Below are 12,900 nucleotides of genomic sequence, written 5' to 3'. Positions count from 1 at the left end.
CGGTTTAAATAACGTCACATGTGTGAAAGAATCATCATGCAATTTCCCAAAATATGCCTTCTTAATGGTGGCACCCATAACAAAAAAAAAATGGCATTACTGCAAATACTAAACTATGTTGGAAAATATGACTATTGCCAACAAATTCTGGAAAAGAGATTCTGAATCTTCATGTTCAAAACTAAGGTTCACCATATCATTACAGTTATAACATGATATATAATCCACTTTTACAATTGTTTTGCACTTTTAAACTACCTCCACTCAACTAAAATAACAGACATGCTTCTGTCTTGCTCATGATTTTGACTAGATGCTCACAATTTATTTTTTTTGGTGTACTGTATGTCTTTCTCCAGTGTTATTTATTGTTCTTCTTCTTCTTCGATGGCCATTAATAACAATTGCTTTAATATCTTTCATTTTACAGTGTACTGCATTTGATTTTCCTGAGTAGATTTTAATTGCTATATTTAATCATATAATTTGTATATTCAATCATCCTTAAGCAATGAATGGAACATTTAGCGAGATAGTAAAGTTATTTGCTCAGTTCTGTCTACAGCTTTTTACGTCTATGACTACATTATTCTCTATTTACTATTATGCAATCAGCATTCTTCTCTTGTTTCTCCTCCCGTGTACATTTATATTTTACATCTTTATCTTTCACAACAAGCAGTTTCCATTTTATTTTCTAATTATGCATTTTTCAGTCCAAGTTAGTCAAGAACATTCATTTTCATTAGTAATTACAGAGTTCTACAAAATTAAACTCAGTATTACGTGATGCAATTGAAAATAGCTACTTTTATTTGGATTTATTAGCACAATAAAAATATAAGTTGAATATTTCCATAATGTCACAGTCAAGTAAAAAAAGTGGAAAAGAAATAAAACTTAACAAATTACACAATTTATTTGTGCATACAATGTTGTTCTATTCAATTTAACATGGAAATATTTAGTTAATCTAACATTTTAAAACATATGTGTATAGAAAACAACAATACATATTCATTGACATACATAGGCTTACGTTCTTAGGCTTTTTGAACCAAAACTTTGTTTGGTGACTTAGCGTGTATGCTCTTTTTTTGGTGCAATCCTATGAATGATTCCAGTAGTAGTTTGCCATCATACTGACAACTTAATGTCTCTGATACCATCTTTCCATGTCTGATATCCTGATGCAATATTTTCACCTTTTCAAAATGTGAGCTTTGATATTCATGCTGCAACTCAGTTCCTTAAACGTAACTAATACTTTTTCATCTTTGTTGTTACCTAAAAACTGACAAATTACTTCTTTGAATGATACTCAAGTCTCTTTCTTTCAGGTTGTTCAATGCACCGTAAAATTCTGCACCAGAAATCTGTTTTTTGGAATCAGATAAAAATGCCCTGTTTGAATTTAGCCTAAGACAGAATCATTCAGCATAATTACATAAAACATGCTCCATCTTTTGATAGAGCAGTGGTGGGAGCATTTAATCTGGATCCACCAAATAAGTTCTAATAATATTTTTGAAACCAAGCAGTAGTTTATTTCAAGCTGGCCATTTCTTCTGAACACAATGGAAATTATTTGCTGTGTTCTCTCACTCAAAGAGAAATCATGGACATTTTATTTGCTTTAACTGCTGACCCAGTAAGATGTACAGAATTTTCAGGTCTCCTTCAGGTCCTTTTGGGCTTCTTTTAGATTAATCTAAAAAGCAGCTCCATCTTTCTGAATTCTGATCTCTGCCATGAAGGGATCTCATGACTCACGCTGCTAATGGCTGCTTAGTTTTGCATCTGAACGTTTTCCTGCCCTTGCTTCCTTTGGGCCTGTTATAGAGAGGGCACACAGGGGGTATAGTGTGTGGAGTAACACATCTCACGCTCCTACTATTATAAGGCGGTTTATCAGTTATTAAGACCGCCTGACAGTTGCTTGAGAGGCGAGAAAATTTCAGGAGCTCTCGTTTAAAGATCACAAAATGTATTTTTATTAGGACTTACAGTATTTATTAGTGCTAAAGCTTGCTGCTGCAAGACGGGCAATGAACATGCTGATCAGAATGGCAGAGGAGTTAATCTTCTGTTCGTCTCAATCTTTCTTTTGGAGGTCAGCATAGATTCTACAACACTCAGCTGAGGTGAGCAAAGCTCTAGATGACTTAAAATCACTCAGGAATTTCCTATGTGATGCTTCGTTGGAGGTCTGCACCGTTTATTTCTCCACTGGGCTGTTGCTACGACTTTTCAGACCAACACCAGTGTGAAGTTTGCCTAGCTAAGGTTCTGTTGTTCATTGACTTTTTCTTGTTCAAAGAATTTTATGAGGACTGATTATTCCCTCATTGTTCTGGTGATTTTATTTTAATTTCTTTTAACTATTGTTTATTGCGTTGTAACCTTAGAGGGTAATGCTGTGGACTGATCATCAGGGTCTGGATATTATTTTATATTTTGCATAATCACTGATCTTGATAACAGGGGCTTTCATCTTTGTTTTGTATTTCTTTATATTTTTGAGCAGGGTGATTAGACGCATGCATGCATCCGCTCATGGTTTGGTAATGAGCACCATGTGTGTATTCACTCTGATGCCTTGCACTCTTGGGTCATACATATGTCCACTTTTAATCCTTTGTATTTCTTCTCCCAGATGTCTTAGTGCAGGCATTTTGTTTCACACAAGGTTGCAGGAGGGAGAGGGGTGAGTGCTTCGGTATAAGCCATGCCTGGTTTAAAGTTTTTTATCTGAAGCACAGGGTAATGGGTTTTATATTCTTTCTTGGGTGATGATGGGTTTTGTCATTTTTTAGAGGAATGTGTGTTTTGCTGAGACAAGCTTTCTGAGTTTGTGAATGAATGGTGGACGCACACTACTGCAGGGATGTACATGTTTCATTTGTCACATTTTTCTGTTTTTTTTTCCTTTCTGTCTTTATTGTTCACTTTATTTCAGATCACGGCTAATTTAAATGTGTTTTCTGGGAACGTGAGAGCCTTGCTGACACCTGAACAAAGGTCTTATCTGACTTATTTTTTACATAGACACAGCATTGAACTTGCTTTCTTAATTGAGACGCATTTGTTAAAGTGTGATGTGATGCAGGCTACCTCCAAACATTATGTGACTGTCTTTTTGTCTTTTTTTCTCTTTCTTCATCCTGTGAAGCACTTTGAGCTACATCATTTATATGAAAATGTGTTATATAAATAATGTTGTTGTTGTTTTTGTTGTTGTTCATCATCTGCCCCCTGCTGCAAGTGTGGAGTTATGATTATTGTCTGGTGACCCCTTCAGCTTAAGGTTCTGGGCTCTGGACGTTATTCTAATGGTAGGTACTGTTTTCTCCTGTCCAAGCTTGTTGGTAGGAAGATTGGATTTGTTGCCATGTATGCTTCCACCCCCTTTCATGGCAAATTCTTCCAGGACTTGAATAGTCACATTCTTAGACACCATGACTTTGAGTTTGTTATTGGCACAGATGCCAATGCTGTGCTAGACCAAGTCCTGGATAAATCTCCTTCTCTCCTGGGACATCGGCTCAACTCGCATTTTGTGTAAATTTGTTGCTGATCTTAATCTAATTGACTCATAACACTGCAAAAATAATTGTACAGTTTGTAATTGATCTCAACTTATCAGACCATTGGAGACTTCTAAATACAATCTCAAGAGCATATTCCTTCTTCTCACCACTACATCACTGTTAATCAAGAACTGATTATTTCTTTATACATGTAGATAACAATTTTTAGCCAACAATCAAACCTTGCTAGTACGATACCATTGTTATCTCTGACCATGCTCCTTTGATCATGGAGCCTCAAATCATTATGCACCACATACTCATCTTGTAAGTGGCGTCTTAATCCACTTTTTATTATCCGACGAGAACTATAGAGTTTATATCCAAGCAAATAGATATTTTAGACACAAATGCATTCTCAGAGGTCACTGCAGGGATACTCTGGGAAACTCTTAAGGCATTTTTAAGAGGACAGATTATGTTATATCTCTCCCACAAAAATAAATCAGAAACCAAGAAGGCATCGGAATTAATCAGTGAAATTACGAGAATAGTTCAATAACACGCCAGGAGCCCAAATGAGGCACACTATAGGAAAACACAGGCTTTGCATTTAGAACTCAACTTCTTGACAACAAAAGAAAGGGAACAACTCATTTTTAAATTGCAACATCATAACTATGAACATGGAGAGAAGGCTAATAAGATCTTAGCTCAACAAATCAACAACCAGGAAACTCACAATGCAATACCAACACAGACAAAGTCAAAATCACTGACCATAAAAATATAATGCACAGCTTTAGAGACACAGTTTAATGTGTTTCGATGCTTTACACATACCACAGCTAGATACTCTCAGTGAAGAAGAACTGGCTAAACATCTGATACTCTCAGAATTACTAGACGCTATAAATTCACTTCAGAGTGGGAATGCAGCAGGCCCTGATGTCTACCTGCTGAATTTTATAAAAAGAAAATCAACTAAGTTAGCTCCCCTTTTATTAGCAACATTTGTAGGGGAAAGAGACAGTACAATTCTACCTCAAACTTTTCACCAACCATTAATTACCATCTTTCTTAAGAAAAATAAGGACTTATTACAATGTGCATCATTCAGACCAGTCTCACTAAAGGAAGTGCTTCTTTCGGAAATATCACAAGACCAAACTGGATTTATTAAAGGCAGACACTTAGCTTCCAATCTTCAATGCCTGTTTAATGTAATATATTCACAAACAAAGTCTAACACCCCAGAGATCGTATTATTGTTGGATGCAAAAAATGCATTTGATATGGTTTAATGGGACCAACTATTCACTACATCTCCAGACAGAGGAGCAACCTCAGCGACAGATTGATGTCACTATCCTGTTCCACTGACAGACTGAGGAGATTGTTCCTCCCCCACACTATGTGACTTTTCAGTTTCACCCGGGAGAGGGGGTAAAAGTTAGCACAATACTATATTACACCTGCCCTGCACTGTCCACCTTGCATTTTTTAACTTGCACTGTGTTTTTATCACTTAATATTGTTTTTATCAGTATGCTGCTACTGGAGTATTTGAATTTCCCCTTGGGGATTAATAAAGTATCTATCTATCTATCTATCTATCTATCTATCTATCTATCTATCTATCTACATTGCACAAATTTCGGTTTGGTCTGAACATGTGCATGGATCAGACTACTGTATACCAGTCCAGAAGCTTCAGTTTGTATTAACAACATTGTTTCAGACTACTTCAAACTAGAATGTGGTTCTAGACAAGGATGCCCGCTGTCACCACTGCTATTTGCAATCGCCATTGAGCCTTTGGCAGTTCAGTTTCAAAATGCTTTTCAGATAAAGGGGATTATCAGAGAAGGATTATTATTAGATTCAATCATAACCTGCTTTATTTGGAATTCAAAATATCCACATATCCAAAGGGCGACCATACAAAAACCTAAGGCAGAAGGTGGGTTGGCTCTTCCTAACTTTCCGTCTTATTACTGGATTGCAAATATACAAGCTATAAAAACCTGGAAGTTGACATAAACAGATGATCAATAGAAATAAAATCCTCCTATATATATATATATATAATTTGTTCCTTGCTTTGTGCCTGCCCCAGTTAATACAAGTTATCAACAATAACTAAAAACCCAATTGTGCTTCATTTACTCAAAATATGAGTAGGAAGTACTTCAACATGGTGAAGCTTTTATATGTGCCACCTCAGCACAATAACCACCTTTTTCAACCATCTCCAAATTACACAGTTTTTAATGTTTTAAAAATGTACGAGATTAAATCAGTTAGAGATTTTTACATAGATCATGTCTTTGCATCCTACAGACAATGACACTCCAAATTTAGCTTCTCATCAACACAATTATTCCACTATTGTCAAATTAGAAATTTTGCTAAAGAAAACCTGCAGTATTTTCCTAATCTCCAACCTACTTTTATTCCAGAAGAAATATTGATCAGTCTTCAGTACTCAGACTTAATTTTTGTAATATACAAAAACATTTTAAAGTCCCTTACTTTCAAAGATTCCAGAGTACAGTAGGAAAAGGATCTCTTACTAAACATTTCATAAAAGGCATAGAAGGCAGCCATGCACAGAATTCACTCTAGCTCCATGTGCACAAAGCATACAATTATTCAACTTAAAATCTTTTATCAAGCACATCTATCTCATTTAAAATTGTCCAAAATGTTTCCTGGGCAGGATCCAGTCTGTGAATATTGCAATCAAGCTCCAGCCTCATTGAGCCATATATTTTGGCCTAGCACCAAATTAACATCATTCTGGTCCAAAATCTTTAAAAGCCTTTCAGACAGCCTTGGAGTCACAGTTCCTCGTAATCCACTAACAGCTGTGTTTGGTGTACTTCCAGATACGCTTAAAGTGGAGAAGGGCAAACAAACTGTAATTGCCTTTACTTCACTATTAGCAAGCAGACTTTTCTTGCTCAACTGGAAGAATCCTAGCTCCCCTCTTTTAAATCAGTGGTTAATTGATATTATATATTATCTGAAATTGGAAAAAATGTAATTCTCACTTAGAGGATCTGTTCAAAACTTTTTTTTTTTAAAACCTGGCAGGATCTAATTAATACTATTTTAGAATAAGCATTTATATTGGTGAAAAGGATTCTCTTCCTTCTTTTCTTCTCTTAAATTTGTACTTTGGCTATTGACCTTCCTCTCTTTCTCATGGGTGGGGGGTTTAGTTTTGTTAAGTTTGACTTGTTTGTATGGAATGTTACTTGCTTTTAATAAATTCAATAAAATATAATAAAAAATCTGATTTACTCATATTATTTATTTAACTTCTCCATTAAAGAGTACTCCTTTTTCTTTCACCACTTGAAGTCTAAGTCTTGTTAAGATCACATTTTTGTTTCTTGCTCTCTAGCCTTTGCTGCTACTAATGCTAGTGTCCTCTCCTCCAGCATCTCTGATAAATGTGCTGTGTTACACATGTTTTTGTCCTCTCTGGTCTTCCAGGTACCACAATGGAAATTTAATACATCACTGCTTCAGAACCCTATTTATATTGCTTATTTGGTTCCTAAGCTTGAAGAATTTATTTCTATCAATTTTGGGTCAACTCAAGATCCTGTGTTTTGCAGGATGTCTGTTAAAGGTTTCCTTTCTGATGCTATTACTGCTTTTGCCAGTGGCATGGCCTGTGACTTTTGTCAAAATATCTCCAAAATGGAAAACCGTCTCTCACTTTTAGAAAGCTCACAAAAACCATGAAACTCTCATTGCTAGTACTAGGGCAGAACTGAATACTTTGCTTTTGTGTCATGAAAAATATCTGGTCATCTGCACTAGGACATGCTATTATGCTTTTGGGTCTAGACCCAGTAAACTCGTGGCTCTCAGATTACGGAAATGTGATTCCTTCGCTATGCCATAAAAACCAAGGAGGGGTGTCTCACTACAAACCTTGGCAAATTTAAAAAGTGTTTTTTTCAGCACTATTCTGATCTGTTCTCTTCATCATCTCCCTCTGGTCCTGCAGATATGGAGTCATTTCTAAAATACCTACCCCTCTCAGAGCTTTCAGAGGCCTCTGCTCTTGATAGTCCTTTATCACTTAATGAACTAAAAGAAGTACTGGACTATATGAGTTCTATGAATTCTCTGGGGCCTGATGACTTTCCCTCTGAGATCTTGTCTACTTTTTAGAAGCAGCTCTTAGTCCTACTATTTCAGATGCTAAACTTTGCTCTTTTCACCTCAACCCTTTACTTAATTCAGCCCTGATTATCTTATTGCTTAAAAAGGTAACGATCCCACTAGTTATCGCCTGCTATCATTGATGAATTCTAATGTCAAACTGCTGGTAAAGGTACTTACACATCAAATGGAGGCAGGGATTCCTAAACTGATTCTTTTTGTGTATTTCAAGAAGCCAGACAGAGCTGTTTCTTGTCCCCGCTTCTTTTTATTCTTTCTTTAGAGCCTCTGGCAATAGCTCTCCGCAAATCAGACAATATCAGTCTCATATTGCTTAAAGATGTTGATTAAAGATGAATGCCAGTGGGGGGAGTGTGGTTGTGTTAGTTCTTATATAGCTCGAAATCAGTTGTTTCTGTTGGTTTTGTTTGGCTGTATTCCTTTTGATGTTATCAATAAGAATTTGGTCATAAGAAAAAATTAGTCTCTGCCAAATTTTTGCACTAGGGCACTTGTGTCAGTGCATTATACCAACGATCTGCCTTTTTTGAAATATTCTGCAAACTCTTCTTCTCAATGTTGGTGCCAAGTAAGCACTGTGTCTGGATGTAATAACTTTTAATATTTTAATTTGGACCCCATGCTCTTCTGAGCATCTTTGGGAAGGCTTAGATCTCTTATTAAATCATCCTGAGTGTATAGCTGTGGCTCATTGCTTGAACATTTTGGAATATATTCATCACCGTCACCTGAAGTACTTTCTTCTTCTGAGTGAGTTTTCTATATCAAGACTGTCTTGTGGAATAGGGGGTGGTACATCAAGTCTATGAAATACAGGTCTTATTGCTGATGAAAGATTAGGATAGACAATTTCTGATTTTTGTTTTGTTACATCTTTGTCACTATGACTTTTGGGTTCCCTCCATGTCAATGGAACTGAAAAAATCAAGTGCCTTCTCCTTAAAGTTTATTCATTACCTTATTTCCTCAACACAAATAGAGCAGGCACTAGGATGGGCCAACTGTTTTTCCTGGTCACTAAGTTTTATTCCAGAGTAGGCATAATAGTTTTGTTTTCACAAATCTGCAATGTTCTGTCTCTGTCTTTTTAAAATTTTTTCAAGAAAAACTCTTCAGAAATGTAGCAAATGTAGCAAAAAATATCAGGAAAGAGAAAGAGTACATTCCAACGCATGAAGAATTCTCCACTTGAACCTGGAGCAACAACAAAGCAACAACTCCACACAACACTGGACATGATCCTTAAAGACGTTGTACTGTAATCGGGAGCATATCATCAGGAATGTAGCAAATGTAGCAAAAAATATCAGGACTGTTCACAAAACTTCTAGAAGCCATCATCGAAATTAACTGAACGATACAGTACAATACAAGTCCACTGATCAACTCACTGAGTCATATTGAGTGACACACACAAGCGGGATAAGAGGGGTAACCTCAGCTAAGGTTTCAACCTGGTCTCTTAAAAACCTGTTTACATGCACAAGTAGACTTTGGGCGTCCTCCTTTAGCAAAACACTCTGACGTCACTAAACTGCACAACACATGAACTAGTAAAGAATTCTCCACTTGAACCTGGAGCAACAACAAAGCAACAACTCCACACATCGGAAATGATCCATAAAGACTTTGTACTGTAATAAGGATCCCGAGATTCCCGGACATTTTTCATTACTGCATTCCTGGTAATGAAACTGCTGTAATTCCTGGGAAACTGGAAACGGCCAGGCTCGCATATATAGTATGAAAAAGTCTAAAAATAGATCAAGAAATAACAGAGTTATACTTGAAAATAATTAAGTGGCACAGTTTTTTGGCCCACGGTGTAATGTGTTGCCGATTAATCCAGTCAACAACAGACCAGCAGCGGTCAGTCTCCTGGCTCCCACTAAGACTGAGCACAGTGGACTGGGAGAAGTCTGCACTTTACAGCTCACGAGTGCCGGGACGGGACAGACTTCATTGACTTCAACAGCTTTGAACAGCAACTTGAAATTGCAATGCGTCAGTCTGTTGTATCCGCATTATCTGTGCCAAGAAACTTGCCATCACAGAATGATGACAAGAAAATGGATGCATCAGTAAAAGCTGAAATGGCGGTGTTTCAGAGCAACAGCAAGCGCGGGCGTTGTTTAGAACAAGTGTATCAGTATCTGATGACTGTGCCGCCTACTTCAGTGGAGGCAGAGCGTGCTTTCTCAGCGGCTGGAATACTCTGCATGAAGGTGCGCTCTCGCCTGGACGAGCGCACGCTGGACACGTTGTGCTTTCTACGCTCTTATTACCGCAACTAACTAGATACATGTACTTATATGACAGCATGAAATGCTTGCAGATAAGGTAAGTCTTTTATTGGTGTCAACATATTGCAGTAGTTTTATTAAAAATAAGTGTCGGTCGTTCTAAAACCGTTCACATGTGAGATTCCCGTGCACTGTGTCATCCCCGGGACGCAGGATACCCTAATTCCTGGGAATGGATGAACCTGTCCAGGAATGGATTCTATAGTCAATACATACAGTATATATCACACTTCTCTAATGCTTGTGCTTATTAATAAATTGTATTATTCTTTCTTAAAATGAGTTTGCCTGAGTTACCTTGATATAAGTCTAAATGCTGGAGATCCACTTCCAAAACCAGAGAATGGTAAGGTAAATAAAGTAGGAGCCTTGCTGAATTATTGAGTTAATTACTGGTATTGCCAGAGGCAAAACTGATAACACTGGTATACAGTGATTTTGGTGCCAACGATGTCTGAATGGTTTTATATTAAGTTTATGGTGCTGATTAAGAATATGACTTTGGTTTTGCCAGATTTCTCTAGTTTCTGAAATATTTAATAGTCAATTAATTAATTAATGCAACACGTTTGAAAAGCATTCAGAATTGCAAGAATATTTTTATTTTAGTTACAACTAGTAAGTAAACAGTCGACCATCATACAAAAAAGAAATTAAAAATATCTAACAGTGACAGGAAAAAAGTTATGTATGATTTAATTAATTAATACGATATTAATTATTAATTGCTATTAATGTCAATGCTTCAAAAAATGCTGTTTATGCAATTTCCTTTTATGTGTGTCATCAGTAGTTCTTCACAACAGAGACAAAACTCTTCCAGGCCGATGCCTCAGTGTCATTCATGCATTTGGTAAAATTGGAATCGTTTATGAGTTTACGAATCTGAGGACCATCAAAGATTCCAGCTTTTAGTTTTTCCATGCTCAATCCAGGGAATGATCTACTAGTGTACTTGAAGCAATTACCTGTTTTGTCCAAAGCCCTAACAAATTGCTTCATCAATCCTAGCTTAATATGAAGTGATGGGAGAATAATTTTGTTCTTGTCCACCAGCGACTTGTTGAAGATATTCGTAGCACCAACAATCATTTCTTCCCTTGTAGACCATGCCACTTTTGTCCAATGATCTTGCTTTACCGTGCTATCCAAGAGACACATGAAGCATGGGTATTTTGTGTATCCAGATTGTTGTTCAAGCAAGAAGTTCACCATCTTCAGATCAACACAAATCGACCACTGATGTTCATGATAACGGATTTTCTGTAATACAATTTTTACATTTTCATATTCTTCTTTAAGTTTTGTTGAGTGAGCAATGGGAAGAGAAGCATAACGGTTACCATTGTGCAAGAGAACACATTTCAAGCTTCTAATGGAGCTGTCTATAAAATGCCACCAGTCTTCTGGTTGATATTCTGTTAATCTCATTTGAAGTACAATTCCTGGGATATCATTGCAGTATACAAGTTCTTCCTCTTGGTTGAAATATGGGAGAAGCCTCTCTTCTCTTGTCCGATAGGCTGTAATTTTAACTTCCGCCTATATAAGAATTTCTTCATTAAGTCTGGATGCTAAATGTTCAGATGCTTGCTTGGACAGATGTAAGTCTAGATAAGGTCATTGACTTCTTTTTAGCTTAATGGTTGAGGCGTCGAAGAGCTTCCCTCAAATTCACTTCCACTGCTACTACCTGCCATACACTTTAATCCCTGCCACTCTTCAGAGTCTGACAGTGGCTGGTTTGGTAGTCTGGTAAACACTGGTATGTGAACGTTATTGCCATGTGGAATAAGTCATCTTGCTGATTCCAAATCAGGATAATCCCACCAAAGTTTCTTGTAATGATTAAAGCCTTTAATCTTTACAACACAAAAATAACAATCATCATGGTGCTTTTTCGGTCCTCTCCATTCAATTGGCACACCAAAGTTTAAACTTTTTCTTTCAAAAAAGACATAAATCACTTGCAACGAGTGCAGAATGCAGATGCTAGAATCCTAACTAGGAAAAAAAAAATCCGAACACATTTCTCCAGTTTTGATGTCACTACACTGGTTGCCTGTGTCATTCAGGATTGACTTTAAAATTCTGCTTATGGCTTATAAAGCCTTAAATAATCTCACTCCATCTTATATATCAGAATGTCTGACACCTTATATTCCAAATCATAACCTTAGATCCTCAAATGAGTGTCTCCTTAGAATTCCAAAAGCTAAACTTAAAAGAAGTGGTGAGGCGACCTTCTGTTGTTATGCACCTAAAATCTGGAATAGCCTGCCAATAGGAATTCGCCAGGCTTATACAGTGGAGCACTTAAAAAACTGCTGAAAACACATAACTTTAACATGGCCTTCTCCTAACTTTGCTTTAACTTAATACTGATACTCTGTATGTTCAATTCATCATAATAACTATTCATAGTGGCTCCAAAATCCGTACTGACCCCTACTCACTCTTCTGTTTCTTTTTCCGGCTTCTTTGTGGTGGCCTGCCACCACCACCTACTCAAAGCATCATGATGCACCAACATTGATGGACTGAAAGCCAGAAGTCTATGTGATCATCATCATCGAGTCCTTCCATGAAAACCCTAAATACAAAGAGGACTGTTTAATTTATGTTAGGTAGATTGCCCAGAGGGAACTGGGCGGTCTCTTGGTCTGGAATCCCTACAGATTTTTTTTTTTTTTCTCCAGCCTCTGGACTTTTTTTTTTGTTTTTTCTGTCCACCCAGACCTTACTTATTCTATGTTAATTAATGTTGACATATTTTTATTTTTTATTGTGTCTTCTATTTTCTATTCTTCATTTTGTAAAGCACTTTGAGCTACATTTTTTTTGTATGAAAATGTGCTATA

Source organism: Polypterus senegalus, chromosome 7 (genome assembly GCF_016835505.1).
Source record: "Polypterus senegalus isolate Bchr_013 chromosome 7, ASM1683550v1, whole genome shotgun sequence".
Taxonomy (NCBI): Eukaryota; Metazoa; Chordata; class Cladistia; order Polypteriformes; family Polypteridae; genus Polypterus; species Polypterus senegalus.
This window is presented reverse-complemented; position numbering follows the sequence as displayed.